This window comes from Elephas maximus, chromosome 22 (genome assembly GCF_024166365.1).
Source record: "Elephas maximus indicus isolate mEleMax1 chromosome 22, mEleMax1 primary haplotype, whole genome shotgun sequence".
NCBI classification, from domain to species: Eukaryota; Metazoa; Chordata; class Mammalia; order Proboscidea; family Elephantidae; genus Elephas; species Elephas maximus.
In genome coordinates this window covers 46,583,376-46,601,649 of record NC_064840.1, presented here as the reverse complement: position 1 = coordinate 46,601,649, position 18,274 = coordinate 46,583,376, and the positions used below count along the sequence as shown (strand labels likewise).

At 41.5% G+C, this 18,274-nt stretch overlaps 1 protein-coding gene and 1 non-coding gene across 4 annotated transcripts in view; both read right to left on the bottom strand.

Moving 5' to 3' along the window:
• The window catches only part of ADRA1A (adrenoceptor alpha 1A), a 116,390-nt gene that overhangs the window by 79,013 nt on the left and 19,103 nt on the right, over positions 1 to 18,274 (bottom strand). The window lies entirely within an intron of this gene.
• On the bottom strand, positions 13,070 to 13,202 carry LOC126066181 (small nucleolar RNA SNORA13). The gene has a single exon (XR_007515033.1). It is a non-coding gene; the product is annotated as a small nucleolar RNA SNORA13 (small nucleolar RNA).

The window sequence follows — 18,274 nt, the reverse complement described above, 5'->3', positions numbered from 1 at the left end:
AGTAATTGAGAGTGTGTAGCAAGGTGTATATGGGTTTTGTGTTGAGAGACTGACTTGCTTTGTAAACTTTCACTTAAAGCACAGTAAAAATCCTAAAAAAAAAAATTCAAGGAGACAGCAAGGTCAGGTTCACTGAGTAGACTCAGGTGAAGATTTGCCTGTAGAAGGTTTATTGAAATGTGCCTTCAGGATCATACCTGTTGGGGAGGAAGCAAATAGGACTGGGCAGAGGCAGAAGTTGGGCTGCAGTGCAGTAACAGCCAACTCAGGGGAAGCTCTGGAGTGGGACTGCCCTGCACAGTTGCCCTGTGTTAGGACATCCTGGGGCACAGCCGTCCCCAGGAGGAGGTCCTTGGGTTGCACAAACTGTTGATGCATGACTACAAACCTAGAGGTTGGTGGTTTGAATCTACCCAGCAGTGCCATGAAGAAAGGCCTGGTGATCTGCTTCCATAAAACTTACAGACAAGAAAACCCTATGGAGTAGTTTTACTCTGTAATATATGTTGGAACTGACTTGATGGAAATGGCTTTGGTTTGGTTTGGTCCCCAGGAAGGAGGTGGCGCTCATCAGCAGACGGCAGTCACCAGAAGGTGGGACTCAACTGTAAGGGTTAGCAGTCAGCGATCCCAACAGCTGGGGGAATGAGCACTTCAGTCCTGGAGGGAAAGATCCAGAAAGTGCATCATAGCATCCACTACATGAGTACATGATGACATTTATGTATATTTGTAAAATTATATATATGTATGAATACATGTATAAAGAAAAAGATTAAGAAGAAGACAAGAGGTGCCTCTTTCACTTTCTGAGTGAAAAATTTATTTCTGACACTGGCAAGTCTGAAGGCCTATCTTGACTCCATACCAATAGAAAACAGATGAGATTCAACAGCTTGGTCAGCTGTGGTGGTAATACTGGCCCAATGACTTCCTCTGACCTTACTGCAATGGAAACCAGGCACTGAGCTTCCTATCTGAGTTAATGTCAGTACCTGAGAACACTGACTGCCTGGATTTGCATGGATTGGAAATACAACCAAGGGATAAATTTTGAGTTCATTTTGCTTGAGTGTGGATTCAAATTGGAACCAAGAATAAAATACAAATTAAAGACCTCAGAAGGACACCCCACTGTGTTCTTAGGAGGAAGAGGTATGTACAGGATACTGCAAAATTAAGGCAATTGCTCTGACCGAACCCTAAATAGGAAGTCCAGCAGTGACTCAGTCAGGTACCCTCTTGAGACCAATTCAGACGCTATAAAAAATGTAAGACCTCATAACTAAACATATAATCAATCCCTAAATCCTACCTTACCGTTCCTGCACCATATGACTAAGACAAAGAGACAACGTATCCAACTTGCATATTTCTCCCAAGATTGCCTTTCACAGTCATTTGAACAAGATTTTATTGTCTTTCCCTGTCATTTGAGCAAAATTTTATTCCTATAAGCAAGTGTTTGATGAACTATGGAGTGGAAGAGGAGGCTGGCAAAGTACCATGTTTCCATTGGTATAGAAAGAAGGGTCTGGCAACCTGTCATGTTTCATCAGGGTAGCTTCAGTTAGTTAACGTTTTTCTGGGAATACTGGCTAACGCAATTAAACAAGAAAATGGTGAGTTATAAACATTGGAAAGGAGGAGCAGAATTAGTAAACGTAGACGATTTTTCTACACTCAAATAACCCAAAAAGATTAGCTGGAAAAAAAAAATTAGTATAGTAGGCAGGAAAGTAGCAGGTTGAAAATTAAGTGTATTAAAATATAGCTTTTAAAAAAAAATTTTATTGTGCTTTAAGTGAAAGTTTCCAAATCAAGTCACTGTCTCATACAAAAATTTATATACACCTCGCTATATACTCCTAATTGCTCTCCTCTTAGTGAGACACCACACTCTTTCCCTCCACTCTCTATTGTCATGTTCATTCAGCCAGCTTCTGACCTCCTTTGTTCTCTCATCTCCCCTCCAGACAGGAAATGCCAACATAGTCTCATGTGTCTGCTTGATCTAAGAAGCTCATTCTTCACCAGTGTCACTTTCTATCCCATAGTCCAGTCCAATCCCTGTCCGAAGAGTTAGGTTTAGGAATGGTTCCTGTCTTGGGTTAACAGAAGGTCTGGGGACCATGACCTCTGGGGTCTTTCTAGTCTCAGTCAGACCACTAAGTCTGGTCTTTTTATGAGAATTTGGGGTCTGCATCCCACTACTCTCTTGCTCCCTCAGGGGTTCTCTGTTTTGTTCCCTGTCAGGCCAGTCATAGGTTGTAGCCAGGCACCATCTAGTTCTTCTGGTCTTAGGCTGATGTACTCTCTGGTTTATGTAGTCCTTTCTCTCTCTTTGGTCTTTGGTGTTCTTCATTCTCCTTTGCTCCAGGTGGGTTGAGACCCATTGATGCATTTTAGATGGCCTCTTGCTAGCGTTTAAGACCCCAGAAGCCACTCTCCAAAGTAGGATGCAGAATGTTTTCTTAATAGATTTTATTATGCCAGTTGACTTAGATGTCCCCTGAAACCATGGCTGCCAAACTCCCACCCCTGCTACGCTGGCCTTCGAAGCATTCAGTTTATTCAGGAAACTTCTTTGGTTTTAGTTTAGTCCAGCTGTGCTGACATCTCCTGTATTGTGTGTTGTCTTTCCTTTCACCTAAAATAGTTCTTATCTACTATCTAATTAGTGAAAACCCCTCTCCCTCCCTCCCTTCCTCCGCCTCTCGTAACTATCAAAGAATATTTTCTTCTGTTTAAACTGTTTCTCCAGTTGTTATAATAGTGGTCTTATACAATATTTGTCCTTTTGCAAGTGACTAATTTCACTCAGTATATTGCCTTCCAGGTTCCTCCATGTTATGAAATGTTAAACGGATTCATCATTGTTCTTTATTGATGCGTAGTATTCCATTGTGTAAATATACCATAATTTATTTATCCATTCGTCTGTTGATAGACACCTCGGTTGCTTCCATCTTTTTGCTATTGTAAACAGGGCTGCAGTGAACATGGGCGTGCATATATCTGTTTGTGTAAAGGCTCTTAATTCTCTAGGATACATTCCAAGGAGTGGGATTGCTGGATTGTATGGTAATTCTATTTCTAGTTTTTAAAGAAGTGCCAAATTGATTTCCAAAGCGTTTGTACCATCTTACATTCCCACCAGTAGTGTATAAGTGTTCCAGTCTCTCCACTACCTCTCCAACATTTATTATTTTGTGTTTTTTGGATTAATGCCAGCCTTGCTGGAATGAGATGGAATCTCATTGTAGTTTTGATTTGCATTTCTCTAATGGCTAATGATTGTGAGCATTTCCTCATGCATCTAAAATAAACGGCTTTCTTATATGCCAACGATAAACAGAATTAAAATATAATGGAGAAAAATATTGCATTCACAGGAGCAATAAAAATACAAACTTATCTAGGGATAATTTTAGCAAGAAATGTACATTGTTGGCTCCAACTCATGGCCATTCTATGTATGACAGAAAAAAATATCTCCTGGTTCTGCACCATCTTCCTGATCACTGGGGTGTTTGAGTCCATTCTTGTGGCTATTGTATCCATCCATCTCATTGAGAATTTCATTTCTGTTAGCCCTCTACTTTTCAAACACGATGTCCCTTTCTAGGAATAAATTATAACAGCAAATGTATAGAGCAAAAAATTAAACCCAACCCTTTGCTTTTTAATCAGTTCAATTCATAGTGACCTTACAGAACAGAGTAGGAGTGCCCCATAGGGTTTTCAAGGCTGTAATCTTTACAGAAACAAACTGCCACATCTGTCTCCCCTGGAGCTGCTGGTGGGTTCAAACTGTGGACCTTTCAGTTAGCAGCCGAATGCTTAACCACTGCATCACCAGGACTCCTTAGAATAAACAATAGGGAACTTCAAAAGTCTACTGAAGGTGGGAAGTTTTTATATTGTGAAAATATCAATTTTATCCATACTAATATATAAATTAACAAAATTCCAACTATGTTTATTTAGAGCTAGATAAAACAATTCTAAATTTTATCTAGAGGAATAAATATGGATGAATAGCCAAAATGACAGAGGCTTATTCTACTCAATATTAAAATGTAGTTTGAAGTTACATTAATTTACAAATATTGATACCAAAATAGAGGAATGAATAGGCTGGAACAACAAAAAAGGAAAAGAGGGGACTCTACAACACACTGGTAAGTTGGGATCCCCACCTCTGCTTCCTCCCTTCTCTACCTGTGACTGTGCCCCAGCCCAATGCAAGGTGCTGGCAAAAGTGAGAAGGACAAGGTGCAAAAACAGGTCTTTACCTATTCCTTTTAGATGTCTAAGACGCTTTGCCACATTTTTATCCACCTAAGCTCCTTTCTCCTACTCCCTATACCTCCCTTCCCCACACATCTAGGATTTCCCAGTTTCTCCTGCTCCAGGCCAACTGACCCAGCATCAGGAACTTGATGCTGGAAAAGTCGCTGACCTCATTTTTTGGAGGAAAAAGGTTACTCGATCCCAAGGCAAAGAAAGGCAATTTAGGGGAATGTCTTTGTCACACTCCCACTGGGAACTCTGCATGTACTTTATTCTAGAAGCACTGTAGCACACAGTGATTAGATCTTCTGTCGTGTTAGTAACAGGTTGCTGAGTGGCGCAAATGGTTTGCACTTAAGTACTAACCTAAAGGTTGGGATTTGATCCAACCCAGTGACTCTGCAGAAGAAAGCCTATGGATCTGCTTCATAAAGATTACAGCCATGAAAACCCTACTGAGCAGCTCTACTCTGAAACACATGGGGTCACCATGAGCCAGAATCAACTCGATGGCAACAAGTTTGGTTTTAGTGTTAGTAACATATTCAAGTACATCATAGGTTTAAATGGATTTTGTGGGTTGGTATCAGGCCCTAACACCCAGCCACCAAAATTTTTCAACTGTGGTACAGGGCACACTTGTGTGTTGCAACTGGCTGTGAAGTACATTGAAAGTAATTTACTACTAATAACAGTGAAAGTTTGGAAGTTCATAATTTGACTTTTTATGGATTATAATGGCATTGCTCTTGCTCACTTGTATTATGATAGATTCCTTAAGAGGAAGAGAAAGAGATAGCATACCTGGAATTGAGTGTATCCCAAATCAACATCATCAATGGTGTGTCAAGGTAGAAAATGGGTAGAGAAATAAAATGAATCATTGTTTCTATGGAAAAATGATTCTGAACCCTAAGCAAATAAAGACCAAACATTTGGCAAGCAATCTGTTTGATACAGTGCCTGTACCAGAGCTTCCAGGTTGGACTTCAGAGCATCTTCAGAGCTTTACAAGTCTGAGTGAGGAGTAACCAGAGGCTTTCTGCTGCTTCTTCAGCTACTTCTGATGTTTCCTGACATGGAAATTAGCATTTTCTCTTTACTCAGATGACCATGGACCTACATGAACATTATTTAGGCTATGTCCACCCAGGTCCTATCAGCCCAGAAAAAGAGCCACCAGCTCAAGGGGTTCTCAGGCACCATAGGAGGAAAAGCAGTGGCAGCCCTACACTTTGGACCTTTATTCCTTTTGATGATACTGAGTCTGCAATGTTAGGACAGCAGAACATGTTCTCTGGTGCTGTCGACAGGACACCAGACATATGGGAGGAAGGGAACTAGCCAGCTGGACTCAGGATGTCTCGCACTTCCTCTCAGCCTTTCGCTGGATAGGTGAAACATGCAGACTCTAATTCCAATGTTTCACTTGTCCCCTGGATTTTTGATGTCTTACATACCAGGGTTTCTCAAATTATTTGTGTGAAGAACCATATTTTTCCCCCAAACCATCACGTACCAATACTTGCAAAAAAATTTTAAGAAAAAAAAAATCACTAAAAAAGAAAGATTTTTTAAAATTCCAACAAAATACAAGCCTCGACTTTTTATTATGAGATTTAATAGACAGAAAATTACTCTGTCATATTGCTATAAATGTTTATAAACACAATTTAATGGCAGATCAGGAACAAATGGTTCATGAACTGGCACAGGTCCACCAACTGCACTGTTACATACCTCATCCAGAGGGACAGGCTACAACTGGAGCTAAGGATTCTTCGCATCCTGTGGTCTAGGTAACAATACAAGCTTACACTTCGTGACACTTAACTTTTTATAGCAATCAAATCTTTAACCTCGGGTTACTCTCCAACATTAATATTCTGAGATAGCTGGGGCAGCTTTTTACAAACTCCATTTGTCAGATAAGAAAAGCAGATCACAGAGACAATCCGAGAAGTGCCCAAAGTGATTAGTGACAAAGGTGGAACTCACATTTTAGTGTTCAGATTGGTGATCTCGGGCTCTTCCCACTCCTTAATGGAGACACTTACGTGGCAAAGAGCTGGAGCAACTGAATTAGTAAACGAGGCTAATTCTATGGCCTCGACCGATAGAGTATTTTAAGTGCCAAAACTGCAAAAGGCCCTTTCTATTTTTCTTTACCCATGTCCATGAAGAGAAAACCCACCAAAGAGAAAGCCCAAAGCTCTTGAGCTAATGGTGTTGTTCTTCCACTGGGGCACAGCTTTAGTAAAAACGTGATCTAGATGATCTTGCTTTCACAGGATCTATCACTTAGCACCAAGGGTTCTCAATAACGCTAGCAAAAGCCAAACTGCAGCAATGTCACTAAAAACACTAAACTCTTTCAGAAGAGTAGCAGATTGCTATGACCATCACCAAAGCAGCATTGTCATCTGATAGCTTTTTTCCCAAATTATAAGTAAAACACATTAAAGCAAAGAAATAGCCTCTTATATAGCAAGTTTGCATATATAAACTGCAAGGAGATCTCAGAAAACTCAAACAAAATCTCTGCTCATTGTTCAGACGAGGATGCTTTTCTCTGTCTTCTTCAGGACGGGCTAGCAGTGGTGTTTGGAGTGAGTATTCAGGTCTCATCAGGTGTGTAGTTAGTGCAGTCCCAAATTGCTGAGAGGGGAGCAAATGATTAGCCCAGAAGGCAGCATGGTGCAGGGGAGGGCCTCAGTCCAGAGCCAGAGGGTCGTGGGTTTAATTCCAGTGCCGCTGCTTACTAATTGAGCAATGGACCTTGATCTCACTTTGCCTAAGAGAACGTGATTATTAAACAAAAATATATGTAACATGGCTAGCATATAAGTGCTGAAAAAGATCTGTCCTTGTGAATAGGAAAAAACATATAGTGTTCACCTTCCTTTGCCAGGTATCTGTCTGCATCTTTCCAGCCCCTTCCAAAAAAAGATTTTCAAGTTTATCTTGCCTTGCATTGATTATACTTTCCTTTTGTTTATATCATGGAATTAAAAAAAAAATTTTTTTTTTTTTTTTAGCTGGGGAGAGGAACATGCATGAAAAAACATCAATAAAAGGGGAAAGCTGAGAAAGCCAGAAACTGTGTAAGGCAGGAATCTGTCTGTGAAGGCAAACTCAAATATCTTCCACTAATAGCGATAGAAAAGTGGTAAGACTGCACCCTGTCAAAGACGGAAAACTTGTGAGACCCAGAAAAACAAGGCAGTCCCATCCAGTTCTGGCCCTCACAAGTTTCACTGTACTATGATAGCCACTGGGTCTTCAGCTAGGCAGCCTGAGGACTGACTACTGTCCACAATGTAGACATTTTCTAGCACAGGGAGAAAAAAAAAGGTTTGCTTTAGGAAACAATTCTGCAGCAGTTATTCTCATGGCCACCTCGATGAGCTGACATGGATGTAGAAGATGTATCCATCTATAGCTCAGAATGTGGCCAACTTTACTGGCTTGGATTCCTGCCCCAACACATTAAGTGTCTATCAAGGCAGCATGGAAGACAGAAAAAGAATCTTCTTTAAGTTACTGTAAGTGGTACAACATGCAGTCAGGACAATTCAGATTTCCTTTTTCTGGCTTGCATCGTTCCATTTGACTACCTGTACTGATCACAGGACACAAGCCCCGTTTCTCAAGGCCATGTAAAGTTAAGCCAAGTAACTGAGTATAACCAGGACAGGCGTTCAATCACACAGATGTTTCACACCCTCGCCTCCACCCCCGCCCCCGCGTTTTTTTTTTTTCCAGGCACCAGAAAGCTGCTTGGAGACTTTCTTTAGTTATTAGACCACGTTTAAAAACTTTGGATACTTGATTTTTTTCCCCTTTTACATCCAGATATTTAACAGTATAAGGCCTAGGCCCAGGCTTTGTCTGAGTTTACATCTGGAGAAGCAATGTTGGATCCACTTAAAGATTCAAGCCACTGACACCACCTTCTGAGTCTCTGTGACAGGTAGAAAACCCAAACACTGGGTTCTGCAAGGGCTCATACAAAATATAGCACAGCTGATCAGAGCTTCCACACTCTTTATTAAGACTGGTTTTATCATTAGACATGTAGAACTGGACTTCAGGTCTATTTTATTTAATTCAACATTTACACAGTACTTACTATCCTGCTTAGGCCCGGAGGATTCAAAGCTGATTAAGACCGATTCAGATTAGGTCTGCAGAATGCAACTTGGAGCTTAAGAGATGGTCACTTAAGCCAGCCACATCATTCTGGGGATGAAGAATTGAGGCCTGGAGAAGAAGGAATCTTCCTGAAGTCACACAGTGAGTGAGTGACAGACCCTGGGTGATTCAGAAGTTTGAAATCATGATAAGAATGTACTGCCATCACTATCCAAGGCCCATGAAATTGGTTGTTTATAGAAAAGGTAGAAAATAGAAGTATGATGTACAAGTGCCCTATTTTGTAGCTTTTGGGCTTATGTGTCAATCCATTTCCCCACCTGGACACGGCACACTCAGCTGTAGAGGAAAGGAACCCCTCCCTCCACACTGCCTGCACAGGGACCACTACCTCACATCAACTCATGGCGGGGTCTTCACTCACACCTTCTGTGCTCTGGAAGTTTGCAAGTGGTTTTGTTTTCTCTGCTAAGGACGAAAGAGTTGCCAAGGTTCTGCCTTCAAACTGACCCATAACCAGACTAGGGCCTGGGACATCAAAATTTAAAGAGAGTAAAACCAGAACCGCCAACCATCTGTCAGTTTGTTGTACTGTGGTGGCTTGTATGTTGCTGTGATGGTGGAAGCTATGCCACCAGTATTTCAAAAACCAGCAGAGTCGCCCATGATGGACAGGTTTCAGCGGAGCTTCCAGACAAAGGCAGGCTAGGAAGAAAGGCTTGATGATCTACTTCCAAAAATTAGCCAATTAAAACCCTATGGATCACAACAGAATACTGTCCGGTATAGTGCTGGAAGATAAGCCCCCCTAGGATGGAAGACACTAAAAACAGTGGCAGCAACAATGGAATCGAGCATATCAACGATCACTGAAGATGGCACCAGATTGGGCAACGTTTCGTTCTGTTGTGCACGGGGTCAACATAAGTCAGCACTGACTCTATGACAACTAACAACAACAACCAAAAAAAACAGAAACAATTTTAAAACAAAGATGCAGTTTTAAAGTTTATGACATAAATTTGTTGATAACATGCACATACGTTCCTTTAGCAGAGAGAAACCACTGAGCTAGGCATCTAGGAAGAGAATAAGTTGTACTCAACTGTGAGATGCATCACAATTTACAAGGATGATCTGAGGTTGTGTTACGTGTCACTTACTCTGGACACCAGAGTGTTACGGTGCTGCCTTCACAGGTCCCAAACCCTCAACAGACAATTTTACCTAGTATTATTGCTAAAATGCATTCACAAATTATTGTCCTCATGCCGTGTCTTCTTTCCTGTCCCCCAGCCATCTACACATCCTTATGAGGACAGTTTGATAGGTAGGCCCCTGTATGGAAACCTATCCCATGGAGGTTCAAGAGAAGGAGAATAAATGAAGTCATATGAAAGGTACATGTAAAGCGAGAGCTTGGTACCCAGCCAGTACTCAACACTAATATTTTTTTCTTTCCCTTGACACTTTACTTTTTTTATCTGAGCCTGCACTCTGGGTTCACCCAGCTCTGTGGGTGGACAGCCTAGGAAATGGGGGGAGCTGAGAGAAAGCTGATGGAAGGTCCTCTGAATTACTCACTCTAAACATGTCCTTAGTTCTGGGGCCTTCTTCCTGGGCTCAGACCAAGAGAGAGGACAGAGTATACAATTGAAAACTCAAGCGGCCCAGACTCCACCTGCTCCCTAGAGCTATAACACTAGATCTCCTATAAAAAATGCAAATATCCCTGAAGTCCAGAAAGGTAAATAAGTGAATGAAGACAATAGGTAGAGAGGTGGGGCCTGTGGCAGAATATATATCACCATTTAAAAAATACTTAAATTCGACTCTTGAATTCATTTAAGAACAATGTATGCGTTGAATAAATGTACACATTTATTGTGGTTCCAATTTGGCCCCAGTTTGTGACCTCTAACTCCTGGGTCTTTAAGCAACTCCCTGTGTTTCCTATGATTTATCTTTCTCAGTTTTCAAGGCTGACACAAGGCCACCACGGACCTCATTGCATTTTCAGCTCCACCTAGTAATTCAGATATTTAAACCAGGATAATAACTCTGTTGGAAACCCTGGTGATGTAGTGGTTAAGAACTACGGCTGCTAACCAAAATGTTGGCAGCTCAAGTCCTCCAGGTGTTCCTTGGAAACCTTATGGGTCAGTTCTACTCTGTCCTATGGGTCACTATGAGTCGGAAGAGATTTGATGGCAATGGGTTTGGTTTTTTTTTTAAATGACTCTGTCTGCCTCAAAGTCAGAGTCTCTCTGTGTCTGGCACCCAGGGAGCTCTCAAATGTTTGTTGGATAGTGTAAATAAAGGATATTTTGGGATCCTAGTTTCCTAGAGAAAAGGATCCCTGATAGTGCAGTTTTTAAAGTGCTCAGCTGCTAACCAAAAGGTTGGTGGTTTGAACCCACCAGCTGCTCCATGGGAGGAAGGTGTGGCAGTCTGCTTCTGTAAAGATAACAGCCTTGGAAACTCTATGAGGCAGCTTTATTCTGTCCTATAGGGTCGCTATGAGTCAGATGACTCGATGGCAATGGATTTGATTTTTTTTGTTTAGTTTTCCCAAAGAAGAAAGCTGGGGCTTATTTTAAGAAATGGAAATGATTTGATGGAAGGAGGCACACTTCTTCCTTGGTTCCTTCTATAAGCCTGGAAAATAGGAGCAGTGGTTGGGGTGAAGGTGGTGGAAAGGGCATGGAGGAGAAGAAAAGCACAAACTGTCCCTGTGATCCCCCCATAATTGAAGGGACACTCTCAGAGACAGGCTAATGTTGACAAGGTCAAGGGAGAGAATAGGGAAAGACACTCTGACCCTTGGTGAAACTCACTTGCCTGCCATCATGCCATATGTTCTCCATATGAGACACCTTTGTACAGTGCTTTGTAGTGACCTTGGAAAATCATTTCCATCTGGAGGCCTGGGATGAGTCACAGGAAGGCAATATGCAATTTCTCAAGTTTGCGTTTGGCTTGGACTGTCAAATCTACATTCTGACCCTTATAAAACACTATTACCCAATAGCACCCTGATGGATGCAATATTAGCAAATTAAAAGCACAAGAAAGAATTAAAAACTGTAATTCCCTTCAAATGCGTACAGTTGGACTTATAGAGAAGTGACAGTTGGATGCAGCTACCGGTTTGAGAGGATGGCTGACTTTGGTAAGCTCAAGACCCTTGGTCAGCACAGGAAAGTGCTACGGTTTGGAAAGGTAGCAGCTGGGTGAGGGTGTTGCATGCACTATTTTTTCGCTGGTATCTGTCCCAAGGGATCCATTTGATATTGACACCTGAACTTTGTGACATATCTGAGTCCTGGCTTCTATATAAAAATCATAATGCAAACTAGGGGGGTAAAAAGACTTACTGTGGAAAGCCCAGCCTTTGGCTTGGAAAGTAAAAGTGGTATTTATGATGACCACAGCTATGGCTTGTACCAATGCATTTCCTGGGAAGTTTCTTTTTTATCCTGAACTTTAGCGTTGTGCTTTTTTTTTCCCCCTTGCCCTGTGGAATTTGGCAAAAGAAGAATTTAAAATCAGATTGAAAATATTTACCTTCTCAGTTAAACAGCTAAAACAGGAGGTCTTGATTTATTCAAACCATATTTTCTGAAGACAAATTTAACTCTAAATGGAGAAACTGCTTAAAGGTCAAATTTTGTCTTGGATACTTTGAAAGAGTTGCTAAGCATCTTGTCCCCCATGGGGGCTGGGTTGACACCGGGAGGTGTTATTTGTGTTATTTCTACATAACCATTTTTCCACAACTTACTAACAAGAAGCGAATTATGGCCACAGACAGCAAACACATCCTTATGTGGGCATAGTCATAGTTGTGGCCACATCAGTCACGACAGCAGGAACAGACTGGTGGTTTTAGCATGCTGGACTGAGAACAGGGAGGATGCCACCGGAGAGAACCAGGTGCCACTTCCTACCTGCCACTGGCTTATTGTGTGACCTCAGCCTGCCACAACTTCCTCAGTTGTGAATGAGAATAAAAATACCAAGTGCTCCAAGTGTGTGCAAGGATTAAAAGAAATCATGCATATGAAGAGTTTATTATCAGCTCATTGTTTAAGCCACTAGGTGTTTGAAGCCACTAGTGCAGAAATCAATAACTGAAACACTGAGCAAGAAATAAGCTTGCACGTATTAACCTAAAAAAAATACAGCCCATAATACATAAAAATCTAAAGTAAAATAAATCAAAAGGAAGACTCCAGTGGAAGGGAAATGGGGAAGACAGGACAGTAAAAGCAAGCAGACCAAACTGATATATTCTCTGGCTTTAAGACTATTCCCATCTCAGAGGACAGCTACCCCAAGCCCCCTACAGCTCCCCACCCCCACCACAGCACCCTTGAAAGCTCAACTCCTTACGTTGTGCCCTTTCTCATTCCATCCCAACTGTTATGGCAGCTGGTTTTCCAAGTTACTCTCTTCCTTCGAATCCTCTCAGCCAACCCCTGAAATTCTTCTTCTATTCCCCACCTTACTTTTCTTGAGGAAAAAAAAATTTTTTTTAAACTACTTAAGAAAAACCATACATTTAATTTTTGCAGACTAAAAGTCAGCTGTGTAAACAAACTACCTTAAAGGTACAAGCTGTATCTGATGCAGCCCCAACACCAAAGACACCAAATTCAAGGGCAGAAAATGGCAGCAAAGAGTTTAATTTCCACCTTTTTGACACCACATCGGCAAGCTTCCAAAAGTGAATGGACAGCACAAAGGCTTGAAAAAATAATAATTTGACCATGAAGTCCTCAGTGGTTACAGTTCAATCTCCCTCATTCCTTTCCTTCCCAAACTTTTCCAAGCAGTTGGCTCTGCTTCTTTTCTTCACTTTCTTTCTCTACAAGTCCTTAATGAGTCTCTAGTCCCCACCATTCAATGGAATTGTTCCTCGACCTTGAACTCCTACACTGGCCTGACACAAAGCTAATGGCATTCATCTTTAACTACATCACCTCCAATACCCACTTCCTACATCAGGTTTGCTAGGTCACAAATAACCTCGGATTACGAAACACATTTTTTTTCCTTCCTATCCTCTTTCTTCTTGACTTCTCTACTGCATTTGACGTTGGCACCACCACCTCTTCATTGAAATTTTCTCCTACTTTTGTTGCCAGGACTTTACGTTTTGCTGAGTCTCCCACTTTTCCAAAACCTCAGGCAAGTTTTTTTTTTTTGCTCTTCTTTTTCCTATTCCTCCTAACTTTGTACGTGTCCTAAAATTCAGCCGTAGGCCTTCTCCCTTAAGAGACAACCCATTGTCTGGCTTCACTATTTCTGCATCCCCATGACTCCCATCTCAAGAGCTCTCTCTTCATCAAAACACTGATATTTGCCACTTGTCTCCAGAGCAGACCTGTACAATGGAACTTCTGAGATGGTGAAAATGTTCTATATCTGTGCTGTCCAATATGGTGGCCACTAGACACATGTAGCTACTGAGCATTTGAAACATGGTTAGTGGGACTGAGGAACTGAATTTTTAATTTAATGTAATTTTTTTTTCCTGTTTCAGTCAATTCAATTTCTACTTATGGCCACCTCATGTGTGTCAGAGTAGAACTGTGTTCCACAGGGTTTTCAATGACTGATTTTACAGACGTAGATTGCCAGGCCTTTCTTCAAAGGTACCTGTGGGTGGACGCAAACCGCCAAGTTTTTGGTTTTCAGTTGAGTATGTTAACCATTTGCATCACCCAAGGACTATTTTAGTTTATTTAAATTAAAATTTAATTCACTACACATGACTAGAAGTTACCATAATGGATAGCACAACTCTAGATAGTTTCACTTAAACACCATGATTTCAGGCTGAATATGGTCAACATGAAGTGCCTTCCTGAGCTTCTTCCACTTACCAACTTCTCTATCCACGTACCACCTGCCCACCTCATAGTCAAAACTTGAATCCTTTGTTCTTCCCTCTCTGATTCCTCATAAGCAGCCTCCGATTCCCACTGACTTTGCCTTGAAATGTCTCTGCTATCTGCCCCATCCTCTGCATCTCACTGCCACACCTGTTCAAGTCCTCATGTCAGCCTGACTCTCTCACTCTAACATACCTTGCCATCATTGCCCATCTAATCTTACTTTAAAACTGCTCCACCATGTCACTTACTTGTCCAAACGCCCAGTGGCTCCCTATTTCCTCTTATGCATGGTCAAAACTCTTATCTGTTTTCAAAAACACACCCAGGATAATGTTGCCCCGCAGGCCTGGTCAGTGTTGTCTTCCATGACTCACCCCTACCCCCACTCATACTCATACTCACACACACACGCACACACACACTCACACTCACACACACTCAACTACTCTCACAAGGGGGCTTAGCTCGCTTGTCCACGAACATGCCATGCTTACTCCTGCCTTGCGGCTTCTGTTGGCTTTTCAAATCCTGTCTTTCAGTTGAACACTCACTCCATCCACAAAGATTGCCAAGTACTTCCTGATATATCAGGCCTCTGCATTCCTAATTTATAACAAATTTATAAATTCATTTTTATAACAAATGTTATCTTGTCCTAATGACTGTTGTTGTCCCATCCTTTTCTCCCAGATTAGACTGGAAGGCAGTGGGGGACCACGTCTCCTCCCGAGTGTCCCGCATAGGACTTAGCTCACAACTTAGTGTGCAGCGGATGCTCAGTGCTTCACAAGCACATCTCGATTAATCAGCAAGCTCAGGATAAGAACTGGACATGAAAACATTTGAGAACTCTGAGCATTATACTCACATCGTTAATAATTTACTCCCTGCGCCCCCTACTTCCCTGCTCCTCCCTCTATTTGCCCTGGCATTTTCCAGCTTCACATCCTCTCATTACTCTACTTCTTCCCTCTGTCCAGGAGTCCCCGTGGTTAAGCACTTGACTGCTAACAGAAAGTTAGTGGTTTGAACCCACCAGCTGCTCCTCGAGAGAAAGATGTGGCAGTCTGCTTCCGTAAAGATTACAGCCTTGGAAACCCTATGGGGCAGTATTACCCTGTCCTGTAGGGTCGCTGTGAGTTGGAATTGACTTGACGGGAGCTGGTTTGGTTTGGTTTTTTTCCTTTTGTCCAGGAGCACATCAGAGCTACTCATGGCAGGGTTGAGGTATAGAGTGTAGGATTGCCTGTTTTCTCCTGGTGACACTGGACACAGCAAATGCCTTGTTTGCCATGTAATCAACACAGTTCTATTGAAGAAGTTAACACTTCATGAACAGACCTGTCACTTAGTAACTTTGTGCCACTGGGTAAACTATTTAACCTCTGTGAGCCTCATTTATTAGACAGGTAGAATGGGGATAAGGTCTGTGGGTGGCATAAACACTTTGCTCTCAACTACTAACCTAAAGATTGACAGTTGGAACCCACCCAGAGGAGCGGCAGAAGAAAGATCTAGCGATCTGCTTCCATAAAAATTACAGCCAAGAAAACGCCATGGAGCTTGGTTCTGCTCTGTAACACATGGGATTGGGATTGCCATGAGTCTGAATCAACTCCGCAGCCCAGGGCTTGTTTTTTTTTGGTTTTAAAAATGGGGATAAAAACATCTGTTCATAATCTTAAAGGGTAACTATGGGGTGAAATAAAATGACACCTGAAGAATGTTCAAGGATGGAGTAAGGATACAGGACTGGATGTATAAGAGGGAGAATACACACATCTTAGGATGCCACTGGGCATTTTCATTTTAAAGGAAGATCCAGAAGGGTGATATTTAAACCAAGAGAACTGATCCAAGTGCAAAATTCCAGACTGTATAAACTAATCTCAAGGAAGAGTATCGTCTGGAAATCTAAACAGCCTGTATGGCTGCAGAGGACAACCCAGAGGGGTAAAGGAGATTTGGTTAAAGTTGGTTTCCTCTCAAGAGTCGCACCAAGTAATAAGGCAGAACAGAGCAGTAAAGGGAAAGGAATGGTCCCCACACAGAGGCCAAGCTTGGCACCATCCACCAGGTGGTAGGGGAGAATCTCCCTTTGGTTTCCCACCCACAGAAACCAATGAGGAGTTTGTAGTACAGTTTTCCTTTTTTTTTTTTTTTTGTTTCTTCGTATTTATAAAAACAGGCACAGAAAAAGTGCTCCCAACTTCTCATTGTAAAGGGTCACTATTATTTTCTCCCCTTAAACCCTGCATTTTGAAAGGTCTAAAATGAGACAGAGTAGGAAATACATTGCCTAACACAGATCAGTTATGACATAAATGTTAGTTGCCTTCTCAAATGTTAGTTGCACAGTTCTACTCTGACACACATGGGGTCACCATGTGTCAGTCTACTCACCTTCTTTCCCAAAAGCTGTGGGGCAAGATGTGCTTTGGAGTTTTCCAGATTTTAGAAAGGTAATATGGCTTATATACTGTATACTGTACACCACCACTATTGGAGTTTACTGCAGCATCCCATAATCAAACACACAGATACTTCATGTAACTATAAAATCTATAAGTAGACTCACAACAGTTTAGGTGGGTTTGCTGCCAAATGAGTTCTGTTCAGGTCAGATTCTGGCCCCAAATTAGTAATGTAGAAACGTCAGTCTACTGAGCTTTCAAACTTAGGAATTTCGAAATGAATTGTGTGCCTGTACTATGTATTATTTTTGATACTTTTTTTTTAAACAGGTGATATTTTGAAAGTAAAACACAATCTTCATTAAGGTTTTTGTGAAATGTAAAAAGTAGCAGGTAGAAAACTGTTACCTCTTTAGAGACCTTGAGGCATTTGGTGACCTTAGATTTTTAGAATCACTATTAAAAAGCCCGAATAATAGTAAAAAAAAAAAAAATTAATGTTCTCCTTTAAACATGATGTTTCTAAATATTTTGTAAGTTTTTGGAATTCCTATGGGTAAAGTGATCAACTGCTACTGAAAAGTTGGCTCCAAGGGAGAAAGATGTGGTAGTCTACTTCTGTAAGGTTTTACACCCTTGGAAACCCTATGAGGTCACTATGAGTAGGAATCAACTCAATGGCAGCGTTTTTTTTTTTTTTTTTTGGTGGGGGGAGTTAAACCAGGGTTTATAGTATAGGAATACATACAGTTTGCATAGTATAAACCAGAGTTTATACTACAAAAGGCATGATTGCTATTTTGAACCCAATAAATCTTTGTTGTGGGGGCTGTCCTATGCATTACAGGATGTATAGCAGAATCCCTGACCTCTACCCACTAGGTGCCAGTAGCAGTCCCCAGTACAACTGTGACAACCAAAAACATCTCTAGACATTGCCAAATTGCCCCTAGTTGAGAACCACTAGAAATTCTTTAGGAATGGTTTGCTAGTCTGGGGTTTCGTCCCTCTCCTAGAGTTTCCTTTTACAAAATCCATTTCTGAGATTCTCCTTTAGTTATTTCCCACTGGTAGCAAAATCAAAAAAAAAAAAAATAAAAAGCAATAGTGTTACAGATACGGGTAAACTGCAAGAACATTTTCATTGTAAGAGGTCAAATTACATGGGCAACTTATAAACAGTGGGTTTTTAACTGGCAACTAGATGCCCTGGCAATAAGCTAAATGTGGATAGCACATTTAAAAAAAAAAAAAGTGTGCAATGTTCCGTTTTCAAACCCTTTTTGGGCAAAGACTACTTCTCTGCCAGCATTCCAGAATAATGACAGCCAGTGTGCCGTTTGTCAACTTCCCCTCCTTCTCTTTTGAAAATGCAAACCAAACTGCTTCCAGAATTTCTTCAGATACCATTTAATGAGTCTGGAATCAGATCCTGTTAGCGACCTGCTCTGGAGTGGCCACTGCCAGCAGTGGGGAGGACTGGGCATCCAGACTGAGGGTTCCAGC